This window comes from Ailuropoda melanoleuca, chromosome 15 (assembly GCF_002007445.2).
Source record: "Ailuropoda melanoleuca isolate Jingjing chromosome 15, ASM200744v2, whole genome shotgun sequence".
Lineage (NCBI taxonomy): Eukaryota > Metazoa > Chordata > Mammalia > Carnivora > Ursidae > Ailuropoda > Ailuropoda melanoleuca.
Window position 1 is genome coordinate 25,157,099 of NC_048232.1, and position 21,239 is coordinate 25,178,337.

Here is a 21,239-nt window from a genome sequence, read left to right on the forward strand (position 1 = left end):
GGGGAGGGGTGTGGCTGGGGGGAGGAGAGAATATTTAGCAGCAGAGGAAGGAACCTGCAGATTAAAGGATCAATAGGACACTAAGACTGTTCACACACTTGGGACACTACGTCCCCGTGCACCTGAGTAACAAAACCATACATGGAAGGAAGATACGCAACTTCACGGTTCCATGTTTAGGCTCAGCTGATGACAGAACACTGGGTGAGGCACATATGCACGAGACTGACTGACTACTACTGAACTGAGAGAGCGAAGAATATCTCACTTTAAGCAAACTAAATCATAAACACATATTAGGATCCACAGAACATGAAGATACTAACCAGTGAGAAATAACACGAAGTGTTCTCACCAAAGACTCTGGCCCGTATTTTAGGCAGCGATACCCCCTACTGTACGATCAAACCCAGCACCAGCACCAGCAATAACACCCGAACACAAGGAACAAAGTGTACGTGTCTGTACACCACTCAGGATGCAAGAGATTCTAATTCCGAGCAAAAATTTGCTAAATAGAGGTAAAGTTTTTGCTAAGAAAAATTAAAAGGCTAGAATTAAAAAAAAAAAACAAAAACAGAAAACGTATACCAAGTTATACTTATTTTAAATACCCAGCATGACCCATGACTCCTGACCTCAGAAATGTTTTAACCCAAACTAATAGCGAGTTTCACACATTCCTTTGCTCTACCTCCATACAGCACTTTCATAGAAATACATTTATGCCACAATCAAGGTCAAAGATAGCAAGGTACTTATTGCAGCTATTCTGAAAATTCAAGGAAAAAGATGACAAGTACAGATCCATCTATATAAACTATTAAGAATTCTTTGTTGAGGGCAACTCATTTTCTATTGCTTTTTCACTGTATTTGAACAAATATAAATGACTGCTATTAAACCAAAGAAAACGAATTTAAGGCTAAAACGTGACATTAATCATTAATTCTCAAAACACGAACATCTCTAAACGTGAAATTGTACAAACGTACAGAAGTGTAAAGTGAAGAAATTTTTCCAGTTCCAGAAAACTGCTTCTGTAAAAATATAATATTCTGTACAAGACAGTAGTAGTTCCTAAGAGAGTAAGTGGCTCAGAATTTGATGAAAGTGTTCCCGCAGTGAACAATTCACTCTTCTTGCAGATTCCAGATGCTCAGCATTCCTGACATCAGAATGGAAAAATTTACTGTTAGTCTAGAGAAATTTAATATCACCATTCTTGTCATATCCCTCATAGCTTCATTATTAGAACAAGTCTGGGGAAGCTATAACCTATGTTAAATGATAAAAAAGATGTTCTCTGTGCTCAATCATACTAGGTCGTATAAGTAACCGAAATATTTAGAAATCCTATAGAAAAAGACTTGAGAATAAGAAAAACATGTATTTGTTTGGTATTTTTCTTAGTTTTGATATTTGCATTCTGTACAGTATGGCCAGGCACAGGACCAAAACATTTAACTATAACCAAGGGCTAATAAACACTAAAGGACGTATATCGACGCCCAGAGCAACACTATAAAATTTTATTATATTAATAAAATGGGATACACCAAGCTTTAAATTTTCCACTTTGTCAAAGGTAAAGTAATCAGCACTATTCAGTGCCATTCATAACAGGATTCAATTTTTCTCATTTAAAGTATGTTTCATTTCCAAGAGTACCTATACTAAAATACTTTAATACAACTCTGACAGAAGCATTCTTTTTCTTACACTCTCCCCCAACTGGGGATAACTTATTAAAGCATTTGGCAAGCTCCGATTTATATATGCAAAACAATTTAAATAATTCTAATAGTGCAGCTTGTTAATATCATTTTACGCAATTACCTAAAGTGTAGAATATCAGGGCAAGGCAGAGGGCACGTGCATACACCTGTATGTAACCCTAACTTGTAAAAGCTGTCTCTAAGCTCTAAACAGATTCCAATTTGTAATTAGCTCTGTGTTCGCATTCTGTGGCCCACAGAGGACATCCTCCGCTATCAAAGTGAGTATGACCGTAGAGTTGACCATGGAATGATACTGGTTTGAACTGCACGGGCCCACTTATTCGTGGATTTTTTTTTACAGCACGCTACTGTAAATGTCTTTCCTCTTACGGCCTTCTCAATAACATTTTCTTTTCCCTAGCCTACTGCCTCGCTAAGAATACAGAGTACGTACAACATACAAAAGATGTTAATCGACTGTTTATGTTATCGCTAAGGCTTCTGCTCAACAGTAGGCTATTAGCAAAGTTTCTGGAGAGTCAAAAGTTACACACGTTATTTTGAACTGTGTCGGGGAGGAGATCTGGGGAGGAGCTGGTGCCCCAGCCCCCACAGTGTGCAAAGGTCAACTGTACTTTGCTCCTTAAAAGTACTCACCCACAAGATAAAGCCATAGCAAAATGAAAATTACTTCGAAAACTCTCATGAATTATGGTTTATAATGGTCTCGTAGAAAAATGATTTACATTTACACTACATTTAACTAGTTATAGGGCCTTCTAGCCTGGAAGAGTCGGCCATTAAAGGTAAAGCATTGTATTTGTTTTATTATACTTGATAACATGATAGGATTTATTCTCATTGATTTCAATATTTATAATATAGTTAAAACTGAACCTAGCATGTTAGGTTCAAGCCAAATAAAGAGTTTACCTGGAATTCAGCTCTCACCGCAGAGCACGAACCTAAATCTTACCTCTCATCACCCTACAGTCAGCGTATTCACAATACGTAATGGACAGACCGACAGGCACTAACCTTATTTAATCAGGAAGAAAAGTAACAGCAAGAGAAACCAAGTTGACACAAGAGGGCCTACTAGTTGTACTGATGGCGCTGCAGACAGAGACAGGTGTTTCTCACAGGATGACAATAGCCAACAGAGAGAAAGAATGAGTTCTTAGCACCTAACTGGTGCTTCCGTGATCTGTAGTGAGATGAATGTACAAAAAGCACCCAGCACGTGGATGACCCCGGTAGCTAGGACCCCGGTAGCTGCCATCATCTTTATCATTTCCTCCCAGAGGCTCGTTAGCTGAATCAATGAGCAATCAAGTGAAGGAAAAGCTCCTAGAGGTGTTCAGAATTATTTATAATGGCTTTCTTTTCAGGTATTCTCCTGAAATGGCCTTCATGATATCCCCCCAAGAACAATCTGCTACACAAAAGTACAACAGTTGTGCTCCTAAGAAACTTCTCATCATCAAAATTGTGTAAAAAAAGAATCTTGTTTCATGCGGAGAACATGTGGTAGGTTTCAGAGTTCCCAACTTATGATAATTACGGTACATCCATGCATGAATTTTAATAACAACTGGAATAACTTCAGCTATAACTGTATTTTATTTTTAAGCAAAAAGTAATAAACTGGTGGCTCGCAACTGCTGACCTTGAAAGTAAATGCTTCCCGGTCTTTGGATCCACACAAGTCTTCTTTAAACAGCTTGAAAGTTTGTTTCCTACAGAAATCATAACCATCAGGGGTAAAAACCCTCAAAAAACTGGCCAGCTAGTTCTGCTGAAACATAATAGAATATATGGAAAGAGATCTAGTATACATAAAGAATTGAGTAGACGATAAAGGTACCATTGCAAATCATCCAAGCAGTGAGAAATTATTCTACTAAAAGTGCTGAATCCCCAGTACCATTCAGGAAAAAAATGAAATCGAATAAACTAGGATCCCTATGTAATGAAGCTAATCCCTAATCATCTCTTTATGTGCAAACTGCATTATAAAAATTCAGTCTAACAGACATCTGCTATTACAAAAGATCCTTGCACAATATTTACAGGGGTGATTCTTCCACAATCCTCGCCCGTCAAGAAGCAGCAAAACAAAATATGTAGGCCTTCGGTCCCATATCTTAACACATGCCCACCTGAGCTTCCTGAACAGTATTTAAAAATTTAGGAGGGTCAAGTGTACTACATCTGAAAGGGAAGTTTAACATTTAATGTTGAGTTCTGGCAAATAAAATATTTTTTAAATTTTATAAATTTCAATGGCCCTATATGAGAGCTATTTAATTACGTCTTAATGGCATGAAGCCGTCTTCTCAGTTTGCTCTCCATCTTTACTGTAACCACTTACCACGTATCCCTCAACTTCTCTTCTCTAAGAGTCGTGTCTTCTGAATGACAAATTCCGAAGGCAATATAAACCCATTAAATACATTTTATATTACCAGAGAGAAAAGAATTTTTAGGTAAGCTAGGAATCGATTTCTATCAAAAACTGAAGTGAGGTCACATGATTAAGCATTCAGTGGCATTTCAAAAGTCACCGGAATGGGTGAAAGTTCATTTCCATGGAACTCATTAGCGCTCTGTAATTCATTTTCCTAAGGAAAATTATTCCTTTAGAAGCAATTTCCAAGTTTCTGCCATGTAAAATAATTTTATGTCCAAATCCTATTCATCCCTTAATTCCGAGATCAAGTGCCCCACCATCACCTACCCCAGAAGCTGGCACTAATCTCTCCCAACTCTGAACTCCATCTCACTTCATCCATCTCCCCTCTCCTGTGATAATGAGCACAGTCGACCTTGTTCTTAAAACACCTGTGCTCAGTTCTTCTAGGCACCTCCATATAGAGGATGTATATTCCCCATCCTGCCGGCACGTGGGTGCTCAGTAAATGCTTGAGAAACAGATAATGAACTAACTCACAAATAAATAAGCCTTCCCATAAGAACCAAGTACTCGCCTGGCATGAAGAATTTCTTAATTCAAAAAACATGACAGCTCTGGAAGTCATGGCAACACACTGGGAAGGTCAGCCATACACATACATGCATAATGTATGAATACACTAGAATCCAAAAATTTTCCTGATTCTAAAATGCACCCTGTCATTCATTTTAATTTAAAGTGCATGCTTCTACCTGCCTATATGTTTTGATAATATTAGCATTTTTAGGGCTTTTTAAAAAAGGCATATTTTCTTTCAAAATGTATTTTGCATGCAAAAATCTTAAAGAGACAGCCTCTCATTTGCATCGAGGAACTCTCAGAAGGTATATGACTAGCATGATTCATACGAATTCTCAAAGTGATTTTTGGTTTGGATTTTGATCTGAATATATAGCTAGAAATCCCAGTTTAGGATTAGGAATGTGTAAGAATTACAATTTTCCTCGATCGAATGCTGGTTTTTCACTTTTTGAACATGCTTAAAGATAACCTCTTAAAAGACTTTTTTATTGGGGGGGGGTCAGAGTCCTCTGAGCCCTCTTTTTGACTAGGCCTGGACCTTCGTCCCTTGTCCTGTCTTTGGCATGCCTTGCCCAGTTTTTGGTTTTGTTTATTTTTAAGAAAAGAATATTTTACACTGAACGATTCTGCCGCAACAGGGATCTGAAATCTACCAAGACAATCCTATATGTGTGTGTGTGTGTGTGTGTGTGTGTGTGTGTGTGTGTGTGTATATATATATATATATAAAATCACTCAAGCTGTCAACAAACCCTTTTTAGCACTGAACCTGAAGACTGCGCTAAGATTAAAAAAAAAAAAAAAGGCACATTGTCTTTTGGGACAGTGAAGAATATTTATAACACAAAACCAAGCAATTTGGCTATTTTTAATCAGCATCATATACACAGAAGCATATACAGAAAACCGGGCTATAAAAATAGCCTCCTTATGTAACTACTTTTATTTCATAAGAAGACCACCAAGAAATATTCCCTTTAATTTAAATGTCATTTAATGCGGTATGTTCTCCTGACCAAGAAACTGCTTGGAGAGCAAGGAGCGACATTTTCCAAATTGCTAACTGGCCTCAAAGCCTCACAGGAAACAGTGCAAGAGAATAGATTATTTTTTTATTTTATTTTAAATAAATAAAATTTATTTATTCATTTATTTATATATTCATTCACTCATTCATTCATTCATTCATTTATAGAACAGATTAATTCATGTTTCTTAAGGTACAGACTGCTAAGCATTATAGGGTCCAGTGGTCTCTTATGTGGCCCACGGGCAGTTTCCACTGGCAACCTTGCACTACTGAAGGAAAAAAAAAATCAATTAAGATTTTGTTCACCACGGGGCACCTGGGTGGCATAGCGGNCCTGGGTGGCACAGCGGTTAAGCATCTGCCTTCGGCTCAGGGCGTGATCCCGGCGTTATGGGATCGAGCCCCACATCAGGCTCCTCCGCTATGAGCCTGCTTCTTCCTCTCCCACTCCCCCTGCTTGTGTTCCCTCTCTCGCTGGCTGTCTCTATCTCTGTCGAATAAATAAATAAAATCTTTAAAAAAAAAAAAAAGATTTTGTTCACCTGGGTTCAAATTTGCAACAGGATTATGATTTTTGCATGATTGTTTCATAAGGTTGTGCCAGTGCTGCCGAGACTATGCTTGTCAGAGCTTTTCTATTAACTTTCACAGCATTTGCTTATTGCCATTGTGTTTGGAAAGTTTACACTGTGGGGCGCCTGGGTGGCTCAGTCCTTAAGCGTCTGCCTTCGGCCCAGGGCGTGATCCCAGGGTCCTGGTATCGAGCCCCGCATCAGGTTCCCTGCTCTGCTGGGATCCTGCTTCTTCCTCTCCCACTCCCCCTGCTTGTGTTCCCTCTCGCTGGCTGTGTCTCTCTCTGTCAAATAAATAAATAAAATCTTTAAAAAAAAGAAAGTTTACACTACACAACTATAATTATATCAAATCATATACTCAATTAACTAAAATAGATGAAAGACTTAAAGATTAGTTCGGAGAAGCCTAGTCACTGACAATCGTAATACAGGGGCGCCTGGGTGGCTCAGTCAGTTAAGCACCTGACTCTTGGCTTCCGCTCCGATCATGATCTCAGGGTCCTGAGACGAAGCCCTGCGTCAGGCTCTGTGCTCAGCAGGGAGTCTGCTTGGGATTCTCTCTCTCCTTCTCCTTCTTCCCCTCCCCCCACTCCCTCTCTCTGTCTCTCTAAAATAAAATAAATATTTAAAAAAAAAGAAAATACTAATACAAACAGAGGTTCCCATCTTCTAAATATTTATGATCTAAGTCCCAAACATTACAAGGTTACAGGAAAATAAACATTTCATATTCACCAGTAAAGTGACAATATAAATACCAGCCCTCATTTAAACATTCCTGTCCACCTAACCCATGCCGGCACACTGTCATTGGTTTTTATCTTGGATGCCATAAACATCACTGCAGAAATACAGGCCTTCGCAACGTTGGTGAAAGTGATGTTGAGGAGCTGCTCCACTATGACCAATGATAGTGGGGACCGAGCCTCTGAAAGAGGTCTGCTAATCAACAACCGAGAAAAATACTACATACCGACAATACATTTCACTTCAAAAGACAACAATCCAAATACTGAACGGTAAAAACCAACAAAAAACAAATACGACTGGAGAAACTAAAGATTTCAAATATTTTTCTTAAAATGCCCTTTTTATTATCCCACTGCAAAAGTCAAAGTGCTATTATAAAATGCTGTCAACAATATTATGCCAACAAAGGAAAATTCAGCAGCGTATATGACAATCACGCTAAGAATTAGCACAGTTATTATCGTTACCTACAATGTTCTTACTTACATTTAAAATGTGGTCACAATTAATATTTCCTTTTCCTAGATAAAGTTCTGATCATTTCCCCGCCATTTTCTTATTCTTTTCATACCCTATTTAATGTGGATTAATTTTAATTGGCCTTTTCCTGCTATCTATTATTACTAGCTAAGATGGCCCTCAAAATAATGACATCGATAAAGAAAGTTAACAGGATTCCAACCTTAACTGATAGTGAATCTACCTATGCTAGAAGTGGAACTAAAAATGCACTTATTTCACAAAGACAACCAAAAAAATAAGCCACCAAAACAAAGTAAGAATACAAACCACAATAATAAGAATTAGGTTTTATTTAACCTGAGAGGTAATTTCCCCTATCCCCAGGGCTTTGTGAGTTGAGAAATTCTCTTAAATAGTATCATGAATCCACCAAAGTTTTCTAATAATTTTTAAACTAAGGACACTGACCTCTTTTGCCAATAAATTGTTTCCAGATAAAGCACAAACTAATGCTAGATAAAACTATCAGTTTTAGAGGATAAAAACTGATAGTCACTAAAAATAGAGATGAAAACAAAATAGACAATACTAGGACAACTGGATTTCTCCATGGGAAAGAATTAACTTAGATCCCTATCTCACACCATACACAAAAATCAACTCAAAAAATATTTTTAAAGATTTTATTTATTTATTTGACAGAGAGAGACACAGCCAGCGAGAGGGAACACAAAGCAGGGGGAGTGGGAGAGGAAGAAGCAGGCTCACAGCGGAGGAGCCTGATGTGGGGCTCGATCCCAGAACGCCGGGATCACGCCCTGAGCCGAAGACAGATGCTTAACGACTGAGCCACCCAGGCGCCCCAAAAATTTAACTAAAACTTTAAATCAAGGGGTAAATCCTCATAACCTGGGATTTGGCAATAGATTTTTAGATATGCCACCAAGAGCATAAGCAACATAAGAAAAAATGGACACTGATCTTCATCAAAATTAGAAGTTTTGTACAAAGGATATTACAAGGAAAGTGAAAAGATAACCTACACAATGGGAAAAAAATATTTGCAGGTTGAAAATCTGATAAGAGTTTAATATCCAAAATATATAAAGAACTCCAAAACTCAACAACAAAACAGCAGTCTAATAAAAAAAAAAATGGGCAAAGGACTTGAATAGGTTATTTCTCCAAATAAGATATACAGATGGCCAAAGAGCACACGAAAAGATGCTCAACAGGGGCGCCTGGGTGGCTCAGTCATCAAGCATCTGCCTTCAGCTCAGGTCATGATCCCAGGGTCCCGAGATCGAGCCCCACATTGGGCTCTCTGCTCAGCAGGAAGCCTGCTTCTTCCTCTCCCACTTCCCCTGCTGAGTTCCTTCTCTTGCTATCTGTCAAATAAATAAAATCTTAAAAAACAAAAAAAAGATGCTCAACATCGTTAGTCATTAGGGAAATGCAAATCAAAACCACAACGAAGTACCATTCACACCTACTAGAGTGGCTGTAATCAAAAATTACAGAATGTAGGGGCGCCTGGGTGGCACAGCGGTTAAGCGTCTGCCTTCGGCTCAGGGCGTGGTCCCGGCGTTATGGGATCGAGCCCCACATCAGGCTCCTCCACTATGAGCCTGCTTCTTCCTCTCCCACTGCCCCTGCTTGTGTTCCCTTTCTCGCTGGCTGTCTCTATCTCTGTCGAATAAATAAACAAAATCTTAAAAAAAAAAAAAATTACAGAATGTAACAAGTACTGATGAGGATATGGAGGACTGGAACCCTCATATACTGCTGGTGCAGAGTCTATGGAAAAGATTTCGATGGTTCCTCACAAAGCTAAATGCAGAATTATTATATAAGTAGGAATTTCAGCTCCTAGGTATATATATACCCAAAAGAACTGAAGTTGGGGACTCAAAACAGATACTTATACAGCAATGTACATTGCAGCATTATTCACAATAGCCAAAAAGTGGAAACACACAAGTGTCCATCCACAGACACATGGATAAACAACGTGCAGTGTATACACACAGTGGAATATTACTCAACCATAAAAGAGAATGAAATTCTGACACACGCTACAACATGGATGAACCCTGAAAACATTACATGAAGTGGTATAGTTACAAAATGATAAATATCGTGTAATTCCACTTACCTGAAATGTTTAAAATAGTGAAAATCTAGAGACAAAGTAGAATGGTGGTTGTCAGGAGCTGGGGGTGGGGTACAAGTGAAGTTACTGCTTAACAGACACAAAGTGTCTGTTTGGAGTGATGAAAAGGTTTTGGAAATAGTGGTGATGTTTGCATGACATTTTGAATATACCTGATGCCATTAAATCGTACAATTAAAACAGTAAAAATGGCAAATTTTATATTCTATGTATTTTACCTTAAAGAAAAACTTAAAAATAAAAAGTAAACTACATGTACATTATGAGACATTGCTCTCCTTATAGCTAAAATAGAGGTCACACTACTGCTATTAAGATTATAAAGTGAAGTCTCAAAATGAAAGACACTATACAATGATGAAAATTAAGGGCCAAATTCCTATATGAAATGACTGCTGCATATACCAGGTACTGTACAATGCCGTGAGATACAAAATATTCAGCGACTTGTTTACATAGCATTTGTGTAAAGACTAAGATATAATCACAATAAGATGGTGTATTAAATCTAAGGACCACAGTGTAACCAATAGGGAATTTAACGGCTGGATCCCCCTCCATACACGGTCTAGTCTGATTGTCCTGCTTCTTTTGTGTATAAACTTTTAACTGTCTCCCATTAACAGTATTTACTGAAGGTGACTTTGTACGGCAGGAAAATCTACGGCTATTACCTGTGGTAATAAAGAAAGCCATGCATTTGAAAATCTCAAAAACAGAAATGCCTACTGGACTTTTTGTAACAGCAAGAGCGTGCAAGGTAGAAGAGAGCCTGCCACTGTGCGGGACGCCGGCGGGTGTGTACCTTACAAGACGCCCGTTGATAGCACAGAAGTGCAAACACACCTGTACGAGCCATGTGAGAAAATGCACTTAGTGACCTTTCTGTTCAACTCCGAAAAATCTGTTTAACTTTACTACATGAAGACGACTTTTCCCCTTCATTCAAAAATGCCTGATGAGCACTAACTAGCACCAGAATAAGTGTCCTGATTCAATTTAAGAAACGCAAGCTCTGTGTATTACTACTAAAAAAAAAAGTTGTATCCAAATGCCAATTCACACACCACTTTTTGTTCACACAGAACAGCTAGCGGTCAGCCACGGGCCTAATGATCTGGATCTGCTGTGGAAGAGAGCAGTAGAAATAAAAATATGGTCAATTCAAAACTGCAGAATATACTTCATTTTGGAAACAATTTGAAGAAAAAAGAGCGGCATGTTGAAAACCCTGCTTTTCCACGATGAAATATACGCATTACCAAAAAGGAAAAATAATTCATCGTTTAAATGAAAGATGAGAACAAAACATTTGTATGACATTGGCAAGGCCAAGAAAGCCCATTTTGGTTATTTCAAAGGGCTTCCATTAGTGGCATAGTGCGGCAATATATTCAAAACCTTTCTTGACTTCAATCTATTGCTTTAAGGATCAAACTTAATGATTTTGATGTTGGAAAGAAGGTTAACCAGATTTCTTAAAACGGGCCTATGGTGTAAACAATTTGAATGTTGGCCAAACATTTTTAAAAGAACTAAACAGAACTTATTAAAAAACAAAAACAAAATTGTATGTATTAAAGTCTTAAAAACAGCCAAAGAAAGAACATGGCTTGAAAGATTACTTCAAAACAAAGATCCTGACAGCTGACTTCTAAACAGCAACTTCAAAGGTATCATTTCGTCATCTTTCACTATGCTGAAAATAAATCAATAACAATAGCCAACCTAGCACTTTTTGCTCAGTAAAAATACCTTTCAAGAATAGAGGCAAATAGGAAGGTAATTCAAGACAGTGACAAAAAAAAAATCCTGAACTCCCCTCCCCTACAGACACACAAAATCTACAGCTACATATAAAACTACCACCTCTGAAAAGAACCTGAAAGCTAGCTGGACAGCTACTCCACTACAAAGGATAAAAAAAAAACAAAAACAAAAAAACACCACTGATAGGAGAGACAGAGACACACTCTTGCCAAAAACCCCAAACCCCATGCAACAGCCCATAGAGGAGGGGTCTCACAAATACAAAACTCCTCCCTGGGGAGAGATCTGTGCTACACATCACGCATCCTAATCCCTGGGACCTGTACCAGAAAGACAGGTCCCAAACTCTCTGGCTTTGAAAACCAATGGAACTTGCAACCAGAAGAATCATAGGGCTGTAGTGAATGGAGAGTCTGCCCTTCTGGGGTTCACACTCAGGCTCATTTGCCGCAGGACCCAGTGCAAAAGCACCAATCTGAAAACAGCCTAGACCATATGTGAAGAAGTTTCATTTGCTAATCTTAAAGCATCTACCAGAAGGGCAAAAGGCTACTCAGATTCCCTCCAACAACAGTAGACTCTGGAGGGTGCCATTTTTATGTTCTTTCTCTACCCTGCCATTGCCAATGCTGGCAGGGGCTATTTTTGCATTCTCGATCTAACTTTCCAGCACCCCCTCCCCCTCCACACCGCTGCCACAACCCTGCCAGAAGCAGCAGGCCGGTGCACTGGCCCCCTAGTGACACTCCCACTGCTAGTGGTCCCCAAGCCAGCAGGTACATGCAACCCACACAGGGGATGCCTACTGAGTATGAGACTCTGGTGGCCAGGGCGGATTGTGTTTCGATTTCCACAGGTCTAAAATCATTGCATAGACAGTACAAGAGACAACGAAAAACTAAGGCAAGGTTAAATAATAAGAATGATCACCCACACGGGGCCCCCCCTTCAAGACTGGAAGAGAACTGTTTCACCTAACACAAGCACATAAGTACAAAGTCAGGCAAAATGAGGAAACAGACAAAGACGTTCCCAATGAAAGACCAGGATTAAATCCCAGGGGAAAAAAAAAAACTTTAATGAAATGGAGATGATTTCCCTAATACTGAGTTCAGAGAAATAGTCATAAAGATTTTCACTGAACTCAGGAAAAGAATGAACACAGAGAGAACTTCCAAAGACAGAAAATACATGATAGTAGCAAAGAGAAGTCATAGAACTAAAGAATATAATTATTAAGCTAAAAAATAAACTAGAGGGATTCAACAGCAGAATAGGTAAAGCAGAAGAAAAAGTAATCTAGAAGAAATGGCCATGGAACTCACCCTAAAAGAGCAGAGGGGAAAAAAAATATTTTAAAAAGTGAAGGTAACTTAAGGCCTTTGGGACACGATCACACAGAAGCCTTTTCTTATAAGAGTCCCAGCAGGAGAAGACAGAAGAAAAGAGGCAGAAAACGTATTTGAAGAAACAATGGCTAAAAACTTCCCTAAGGAAGTAGGAAACAAACTTTTAGATCCAGGAAGCCCAGAGACATCCAAACAAGATAAACCCAAAAACTAATATAATCGAAATGTACGGCATTGGCATAAAAACAGACACATAGATCAGTGGGACAGAATAGAGAGCCCAGAAAGAAACCCAAGCATATATGGCCAATTACTTTACAACGAGAGGCAAGGATACACAATGAGGAAAGGACAGTCTCTTCAATAAATGGTGCTGGGAAAACTAAACAGCTACCTGGACCACTACCTTACACCATACACAGAAATTAACTCAAAATGGATTAAAGACTTGAATGAAAGACTCAAAATCATAAAACTCCTAGAAGAAAACATAGATGGGTAAACTCTTTGACATCACTCTTGGATATTTTTTTTTTTTTGGATCTGATTCCAAAGGCAATGGCAAAAAAAGCAAAAATGGGACTACGTAACACTGAAAAGTTTCTGCACAGCAAAGAAAACCAACAACAAAGTAAAAAAGGCAATCTACTGAATGGGAGAAGAACGTGCAAATCATACCCAATACGTGATTAACAACCAAAACATATAAAAAATTCATACAGCTCAATACCAACAAGAAACAAAAATTCCATTTAAAAAATGGGCAGAGGATCTGAATAGACATTTCCCCCAAAGAAGACATACAGATCACCAATAGGCACATGAAAAGATGCTCAGCATCACTAATCATCAGGGAAACACAAATCAAAACCACAATGAGATATCACCTCACACCTGCAGAATGGCTAGTATCAAAAAGACAAGCAATAATAGGTGTTGACAAGGCTGTGGGTAAAGGGGAGCCTTGTGCACTACTGGTGAGGTTGGAAACTGGCGCAGCCAATATAGAAAAGAGTCTGGAAAACAGTCAGAAAATCAAAAATAGAACTCCCATATGATCCAGCAATTACACTTTTGGGTATTTATCTGAAGAAAAACTAATTCAAAAAGATACAAGCACCCCATGTTCATTGCAGCATTATTTACAATAGCCAAGATATGGATATAACCAAAGCGTCCTTTGAGGGATGAATGGAAAAAGATTCACGCACGCACACACACACACAGGAATACGACTCAGCCATAAAAAAAATAAAATCTAGCTATTTGCAACTTGTATGAACCCTGAGAGTATTATGCTAAGTGAAAAAAGTCAGACAAAGACAAATATCATAGGATTTCGCTTATATCTGAAATCTAAAACAAACAAACAGAAGTCACAGGTACAGAGAATATACTGGCGGTTGCCAGAAGGGAGGGGCTGCAGAGTGGGTGAAATGAGTGAAGGGGATGAAAAGGTACGAACTTCCAGTTATAAAATGAAGTCATGTACAGCATGGTGACTATAGTGAATAATAATGTAGTGCAAATTTGAATGTTGATTGAAGAAAGTAAATCTTTAAAAGTTCTCAGCATAAGAAGAAAAAATGGTGTGAATTTGTATGGAGAGAGATGTTAACTAAACTTATTGTGGTGATCATTCTGCCAAGTATACAAATGCCAAATTATTATATCGTACACCTGAAACTAGTATGCCATGTATCGATTATACTTTAGTAAAATGAAAAAAATGAAGGGAAATAAAAACATGCTCTAATACATTGAAAGACATAGTTCGATAGCCATAAACCTTCTAAACCTGATAGCCATAAACCTTCTAAAGCTTTTTTTTTTACTTTAAACGGGTGAAAAATCATCCTGGGTGAGAATGCTGGGTTGTAAGATAGAGAGTAGAATAAATAAAATGTTCATATGTAAGGAGCTTTAAATGAATACTGATGATATAAAGCAAAATAAGGATGTCTTCAAGGTTGTGGGGTTTTGTTTTGTTTTGTTCTGTTTCTAGAGAGAATTAAAATACAGGACACAACAGCACTTAAATTGGGAGGGAAGTATATGGGGTAAAAGTGTTCTAAGATCTCTGGATTTGTCAGAATGACAATAAAGGTACAGATTAAGACAGGATTTTATAATAAAGGATTCATGTCATAATTTCTAAGGTAGCCACTAAAAGAACAGAAAGAGAATGTATTATGTTCAAAATTGTATGTGGGGAAAACCAAAATGAGAAAGGAAAACCCTAACCAATCCAAAAGAAGACATAATAGAAAAAGAAACTTCGAAAAATCAGGATAAGAAAACATAAAATATGTTAGATTTTAAATTTTAAAAATCAGACATTATAATTAACTGTATTGAAGACACTCTAGTGAAAAGCAAAGACTGTCCGACTTGTTACCTCAGAAAGCTCCAACTGGAAGTAATTCACAAAAGCTATAACTAATACAGCAGGAATACAGAAAAGTTGACAATAAAAGGATAAGAAAAGATGTATCATGCAAACATTAATACAAAAAAAGTTACTTTAAAATAAAATGTATTAAAAAGTATAAAATGTATTCATTCACCAGCAAAACAGCAAATTTATATTTAATCACAAATTTAAATATATTCAAGAAAAACTGGACAGAACTGCAAGAACACGCCAGTCATAAAGGGAAACTTTTTACAATACTTCTTTTGGTAACTGAGAGAATAAACAAACAAAAATCAGTAAAAACACAGAATATTTGAAATAACACACTTGACCTACCAGACATATTTAAAAAACTACATTCAATGACTGAAGAATAAACCTTCTTTTTAGACACAGGATACTTACAGAAATTGACTACATAGCTAGCCATAAAGTCTAAACAAATTTCAAAGGACTGAAATAATGCAAATTAAGTTTTCTGACTTCAAAGCAATGAAGGTAGAAATCAGGAACAAAATATAAAATAAAAAATTCTTATTTGTAAATTCAAGAAAATTCTAAAAAACCACTTACAAAATGATTCTAAGGCAATAAAACGAGTACCTAGGGAGAAACAGCCTTAAACGTTAACATTAGAAAAAAAAGGTTGAAAATTATGAATGTTCATAACTAGAAAAAGAACAATTTAAAAAATCAATGAAATAAAAACTAATATACAATGAAGAAAAATAAGGCCAAAAGTTTTGTATCTAAAAAGAGTAATGAGGGGCGCCTGGGTGGCACAGCGGTTGAGCGTCTGCCTTCGGCTCAGGGCGTGATCCTGGAGTTATGGGATCGAGCCCCACATCAGGCTCCTCTGCTATGAGCCTGCTTCTTCCTCTCCCACTCCCCCTGCTTGTGTTCCCTCTCTCGCTGGCTGTCTCTATCTCTGTCGAATAAATAAATAAAATCTTTAAAAAAAAAAAAAGAGTAATGAAATTGCCAAAACTCTGGCAATATTAAAGAAAGAGAAGAAAGGACAATAAATAGCAATATCAGAACCAAAAAGAAAATTAACATAGAAACTGCACACATGAAATATTATAAGCAACTTTTTCAGAAATTTGAAAAATTAGGTGAAACCAAGTCTTAGAAAAATATAAATCATTAAAACTAACTCAAGAAGAAATAGAAAGCCTGAACATTCTTGCAATCTTTAAAACAGTTACCAGTATTCTTATCAAAAAGAAAATGTCTAGACCCAAGTAACCTAAACAGGTAAGTTCCACTAAAGGAAAAACTAATTTCAGTCTTTCACAAACTTGTCCACAGAAAAGTAAAGACTTCTCCCAACTCACTACATGAGGCTAACATGATACTGTGAAAATCTGATGAGAGAGAATGAGAGAGCAAAATTATAGGCTGAAGTCACTCATAAAAAGAGATATTCAAGTTATAAATAAAATATGAGCCAACTAAAACCTGCTGATTATATGGAAAGGATAATAAATTATGAACAAATTGGGTTTATCTCTAAAATGCAAGTTGGTTTAATAGTCAAAAATCAATTAAAGTCAAAAGCCAATGAACTCTGTTGACATTCGCAGGAAACAAATGATGATTGTTATGAATATATAAAAAGCACCTGACAAAGTTCAATGGCTAGTCATTTAAAGTCATTTTGCAAACTAAGAACAAAAGGAAACGTCCATAATCTAGTAAAGGGCATAGATGAAAAAAATCTAAAGCAAATATGACGAAGAAGAAATGCTGAAATAATTTCTTTTGAGATCCAGAACTAAAAACAAAGATGTTCACAACCACCACTGAGATTCGACAAAGTACTGAAGGTTCCAGATGGCAGCACTGCAGAGGGAAGCACGGGCTTTATTACATCACGGTGGGACAACTGGATACCCACGTGGGAAAAATTAACATGGAGCCTGACTTCACACCTTACAAATAAAAATCCATTCTCAAGTATCAAAATGAAAATGGAAATGGAAAAGGGAGTAACTTTTTGATCATAAGTTAAGGAAATATTTCATGAATACAATTCAGAAATCACTAACCTAAAGGAAAACGGTGCTCAACTAGTAACTTCTGCATACAGAATAGGGGAGGACAGCACCAAGAACGGGAAGACGAGCCAAAGAACAAGAGAAGGGGGTTGTAAGACGTAGAACGACTCCAATTCATAGGGTATAATCCCATTTCTAAAGTCAACAAAAAGCGAAATTAAACTATATTGCCTAGGGAGCTTACATAAATCATAAACTAGGTTTTATGTATAGTGTAAAACAGGAAATTTTTTTTTTTTTAATGTCCACCTCCAAGGAAGCTGAAGAGATTGTGAATGGGAAGAAACACACAGGTTGCTTTCAGGATGCTTGATACCTTGAACCAGATGGTGATCACATGGCTACTGGCGTTACAACCAGTTTTAAAACTGTCTTTAGGGGCGCCTGGGTGGTGCAGTCGTTGAGCGTCTGCCTTTGGCTCAGGGCGTGATCCCAGCGTTCTGGTATCGAGCCCCACATCAGGCTCCTCCACTGGGAGCCTGCTTCTTCCTCTCCCACTCCCCCTGCTTGTGTGCCCTCTCTCACTGGCTGCCTCTGTCAAATAAATAAAAAATCTTTAAAAAAAATTATAAACTGTCTTTAAAAGTTTTGTGTGTATTTCTGTGTACATATTTCGTATTATACGATGTTTGAAAAAAAGCCACACTTACTGAATTTACAAAACTAGAACTAACGCAGGTACTCTGCTCGAAAGGAATGACTCCGTAAGATTAAATGGTACTATCAGAGGAATAAAAACAAGGCCAACTCTCTAGTTGATCGGAGTGGTTTCCCAGGGGGTACAGGTTAACAATTCTGATCCTGCTTCACATGTAGAGTGGAAGTGATGATGCAAATGGACGGTGGGTGGTGGCAGCCAGGCTTCGCACTGCTGGCAATGGGAACTGACAAAGCAGCAAGGGCAGGAGGCTAAAATGATCCATTTGTTAATGGATTAGAGTGGGTGACATCAGTAAGAATCCGTGTTTAGCCGAGTGCAGTTACAGCTGATCACACGCAAATACATTTATAATGTGTGGATCTACATGGGTTAGCGTACACACACGTATCTCTTCTCTGTCAGATGAGAGGACCTAAGAGAAACAACACTCTGGTAGCAATGTGCAAACCATCACCCAGATCCTGGGTTCTAATCCCATTCCCCAGTAAAAGGCACTAGGGCTCCCTGGAGAAATGGCTGAGTCCAGGACTGGAGCACTGTAAAATGAGCCCAGGGCACCTTGTAGTGCCAAAAGTAAGGAACTGTTAAAACTAAACAAGCAAGCCCACGCTGATGGGAGCCAACTAAAATGGCTCTTGACAGCCAAAACTGGAGTATTTGAACAACAAAATAAATTCTGGATTGGATTATAACCCAAAATATCAATCAATATCCATGAGTCCACACTGATACAAACATATCACTGAATAAATGGGAGAAAAGAGACAAAATATTCCAGATATATTATATAGATACTTTAGCTTCTTTTTGTTTTGTTTTACAGATTTTTATTTATTTATTTGACAGACCGAGAGCACAAGCAGGTGGAGTGTCAGGCAGAGGGAGAAGCAGGCTCCCCGCTGAACAGGGAGCCCAACGTGGGGCTTGATCCCAGGACCCTGAGATCATGACCTGAGCTGAAGGCAGACGCTTAACCAACTGAGCCACCCAGCCACCCCGATACCTTAGCTTCTAAAGGAGGGGGAGCATGACACGCTATTCTAAGTGTGGGCTGCACAGAGGGACCTCCTTCCAAAAAGTACACAATGGAAAGAATGGGAAAAGAGAATAACTTCACGGGGGAGAAACCCGACAAATACTACTGCCCCATGTCAGCCAACATCGATAGTCATGGGTCAAGCGGATAGTATGTACCCTTGATAAGATAACAATGGCACTTTATATCAGACAAATTCCAATAGAGGGGAATTCCAGAGCACACCTGACTAGTACTTCTAAAAACGGTCAAGGTCACCAAAGACAAGGAAAGTCTGAGAAAACTTCACAGCCAAGAGGAGCCTAATGAGACAACGACAGCTAAATGTTAGAGGAGATCCTGGAGCAAAAAAGAAGAAGAAGAAGATATTGGGGGAAAACTAAGAAAATCTGAATAAAGTATATAGTTAATAATAGTGTATCAATACTGATTCACTAACTGAAATGAATGTAGCAAACTAAGGTAAGATGTTAATAATCAGGGAAACAAGACATAAAGTGTACTGGAACTCTGTATTCTCTTCATAATCTTTCTGTATTATCTGAAATTGCTCTAAAACATTAGGTCCATTAAAATTATTTTTTTTAAAAAAGCCAAGAAAGAAAACCCAGAACATATATGTAATACTGGTGCATAATAGAGGGGATATTACAAATTTATGTCCAAAGGATAGACTACTGAATAACTGATTTGGGGACTACCGGCTGTTCATGTGGGAAATAAAATTGGATTACCATTTCAGTCCACATATAAATCACAGCTGGACTGAAATTCCAAATGTGTAAAAACAAATGATTTTCATTATCAGAAGAAAATCTTAATAGCTTCATGACCTTGCAGTACATAGGAAAGCCTAAGGAAGGGGCGCCTGGGTGGCGCAGTCGTTAAGCGTCTGCCTTCAGCTCAGGGCGTGATCCCGGCGTTATGGGATCAAGCCCCACGTCAGGCTCCTCTGCTGGGAGCCTGCTTCTTCCTCTCCCACTCCCCCCTGCTTGTGTTCCCTCTCTCGCTGGGTCTCTGTCAAATAAATAAATAAAATCTTTTAAAAAAAAAATTAAAAAAAAAAAAAAAGGAAAGCCTAAGGGGAAAAAAAGCATTAACCATACAGAAAAGATTGATTTGTCCACATAAAAGTTATCGACCTCAATAAAAGAAATGATACTGGGGCGCCTGGGAGGCTCAGTCGTTAGCATCTGCCTTCAGCTCAGGGCATGGTCCCAGAGTCCTGGGATCGAGCCCCACGTTGGGCTCCCTGCTCCGCTGGGAGCCTGCTTCTTCCTCTCCCACTCCCCCTGCTTGTGTTCCCTCTCTCGCTGGCTGTCTCTCTCTCTCTGTCAAATAAATAAATAAAATCTTTCAAAAAAGAAAAAGAAAAGAAAAGAAATGATACTACTTATGGAAAAAAGGACAAATGGTTGACCGAAAAAAATGGTATTCAACCTAAAATGCCCCATAATATACAAAAGACAAAGCAATTCTGTAAAAATGTAAGAAAATGAAAACCAATAGAAAAATGGGAAAGGATATGAACTGACACAGCACAGGAACAAATGGCCATTAAACAAATGGAAACATGCTCAGTTTCAGTAGTAATGCACATCTAACATTTAAGATATCATGTTTTACCCATCAGATGGGTAAAAATTATAAAGGCTCGTAATACTGAAGCTCGGCAAGAACATGGGGGAAAGAATCCTTAATGCACTGTCCACGGGTCATTAAGCGCTTTAATTTGATAACATCCATTCAATATTTAAATCTTTTCTTCCAAAATATTACAAAAGGAGCAAAACCAAGTCTTTCGACAACAGAAGTATGGTTCACTAAATGGTGATATTATGGAGAAGGAGGCCTTAGTTTAAAAGAATGAGGCAGATATACAGACGTATGTATAGATAGAAAGGTTATATAGATATACAAATACACGCACGCACCGTGGAAATACAGTTCTGAGACATTACTTGGTACAGGAAAGAACGTTATAGAACAGTCCAGAGTATGACAGAATCTGATTAAAAAGTAAAGAACAAAAAGACCTAAAACAATGTATTTATGTACATCCATATAAAACTGTTGAACGTAGAGAACGTTCTTGAAGGATACTCATCAAACGGAGAAAGAAAATGAGACTAGGGGCAGGGAAAGCGTGGGTAGAGAATTCCTTTCCTTTTTTTACCTACACATCTTTGATGAGGAGAATGTTTTTATGGATTACTTGTGTAATTAAACTTTTTCTTC

The 21,239-nt window shown here is 38.1% G+C and overlaps 1 protein-coding gene and 1 long non-coding RNA gene across 4 annotated transcripts in view; one reads left to right on the plus strand and one right to left on the minus strand.

Moving 5' to 3' along the window:
- The window catches only part of LOC117796362, a 29,697-nt gene extending 26,537 nt beyond the window's left edge, over window positions 1-3,160 (plus strand). The window contains exon 3 of the long non-coding RNA XR_004620793.1: window positions 3,113-3,160. This is a non-coding gene — a long non-coding RNA (uncharacterized LOC117796362). The remainder of the gene's footprint in view (window positions 1-3,112) is intronic.
- MPP7 (membrane palmitoylated protein 7) overlaps window positions 1-21,239 on the minus strand; it is a 297,751-nt gene that overhangs the window by 211,553 nt on the left and 64,959 nt on the right. The window lies entirely within an intron of this gene.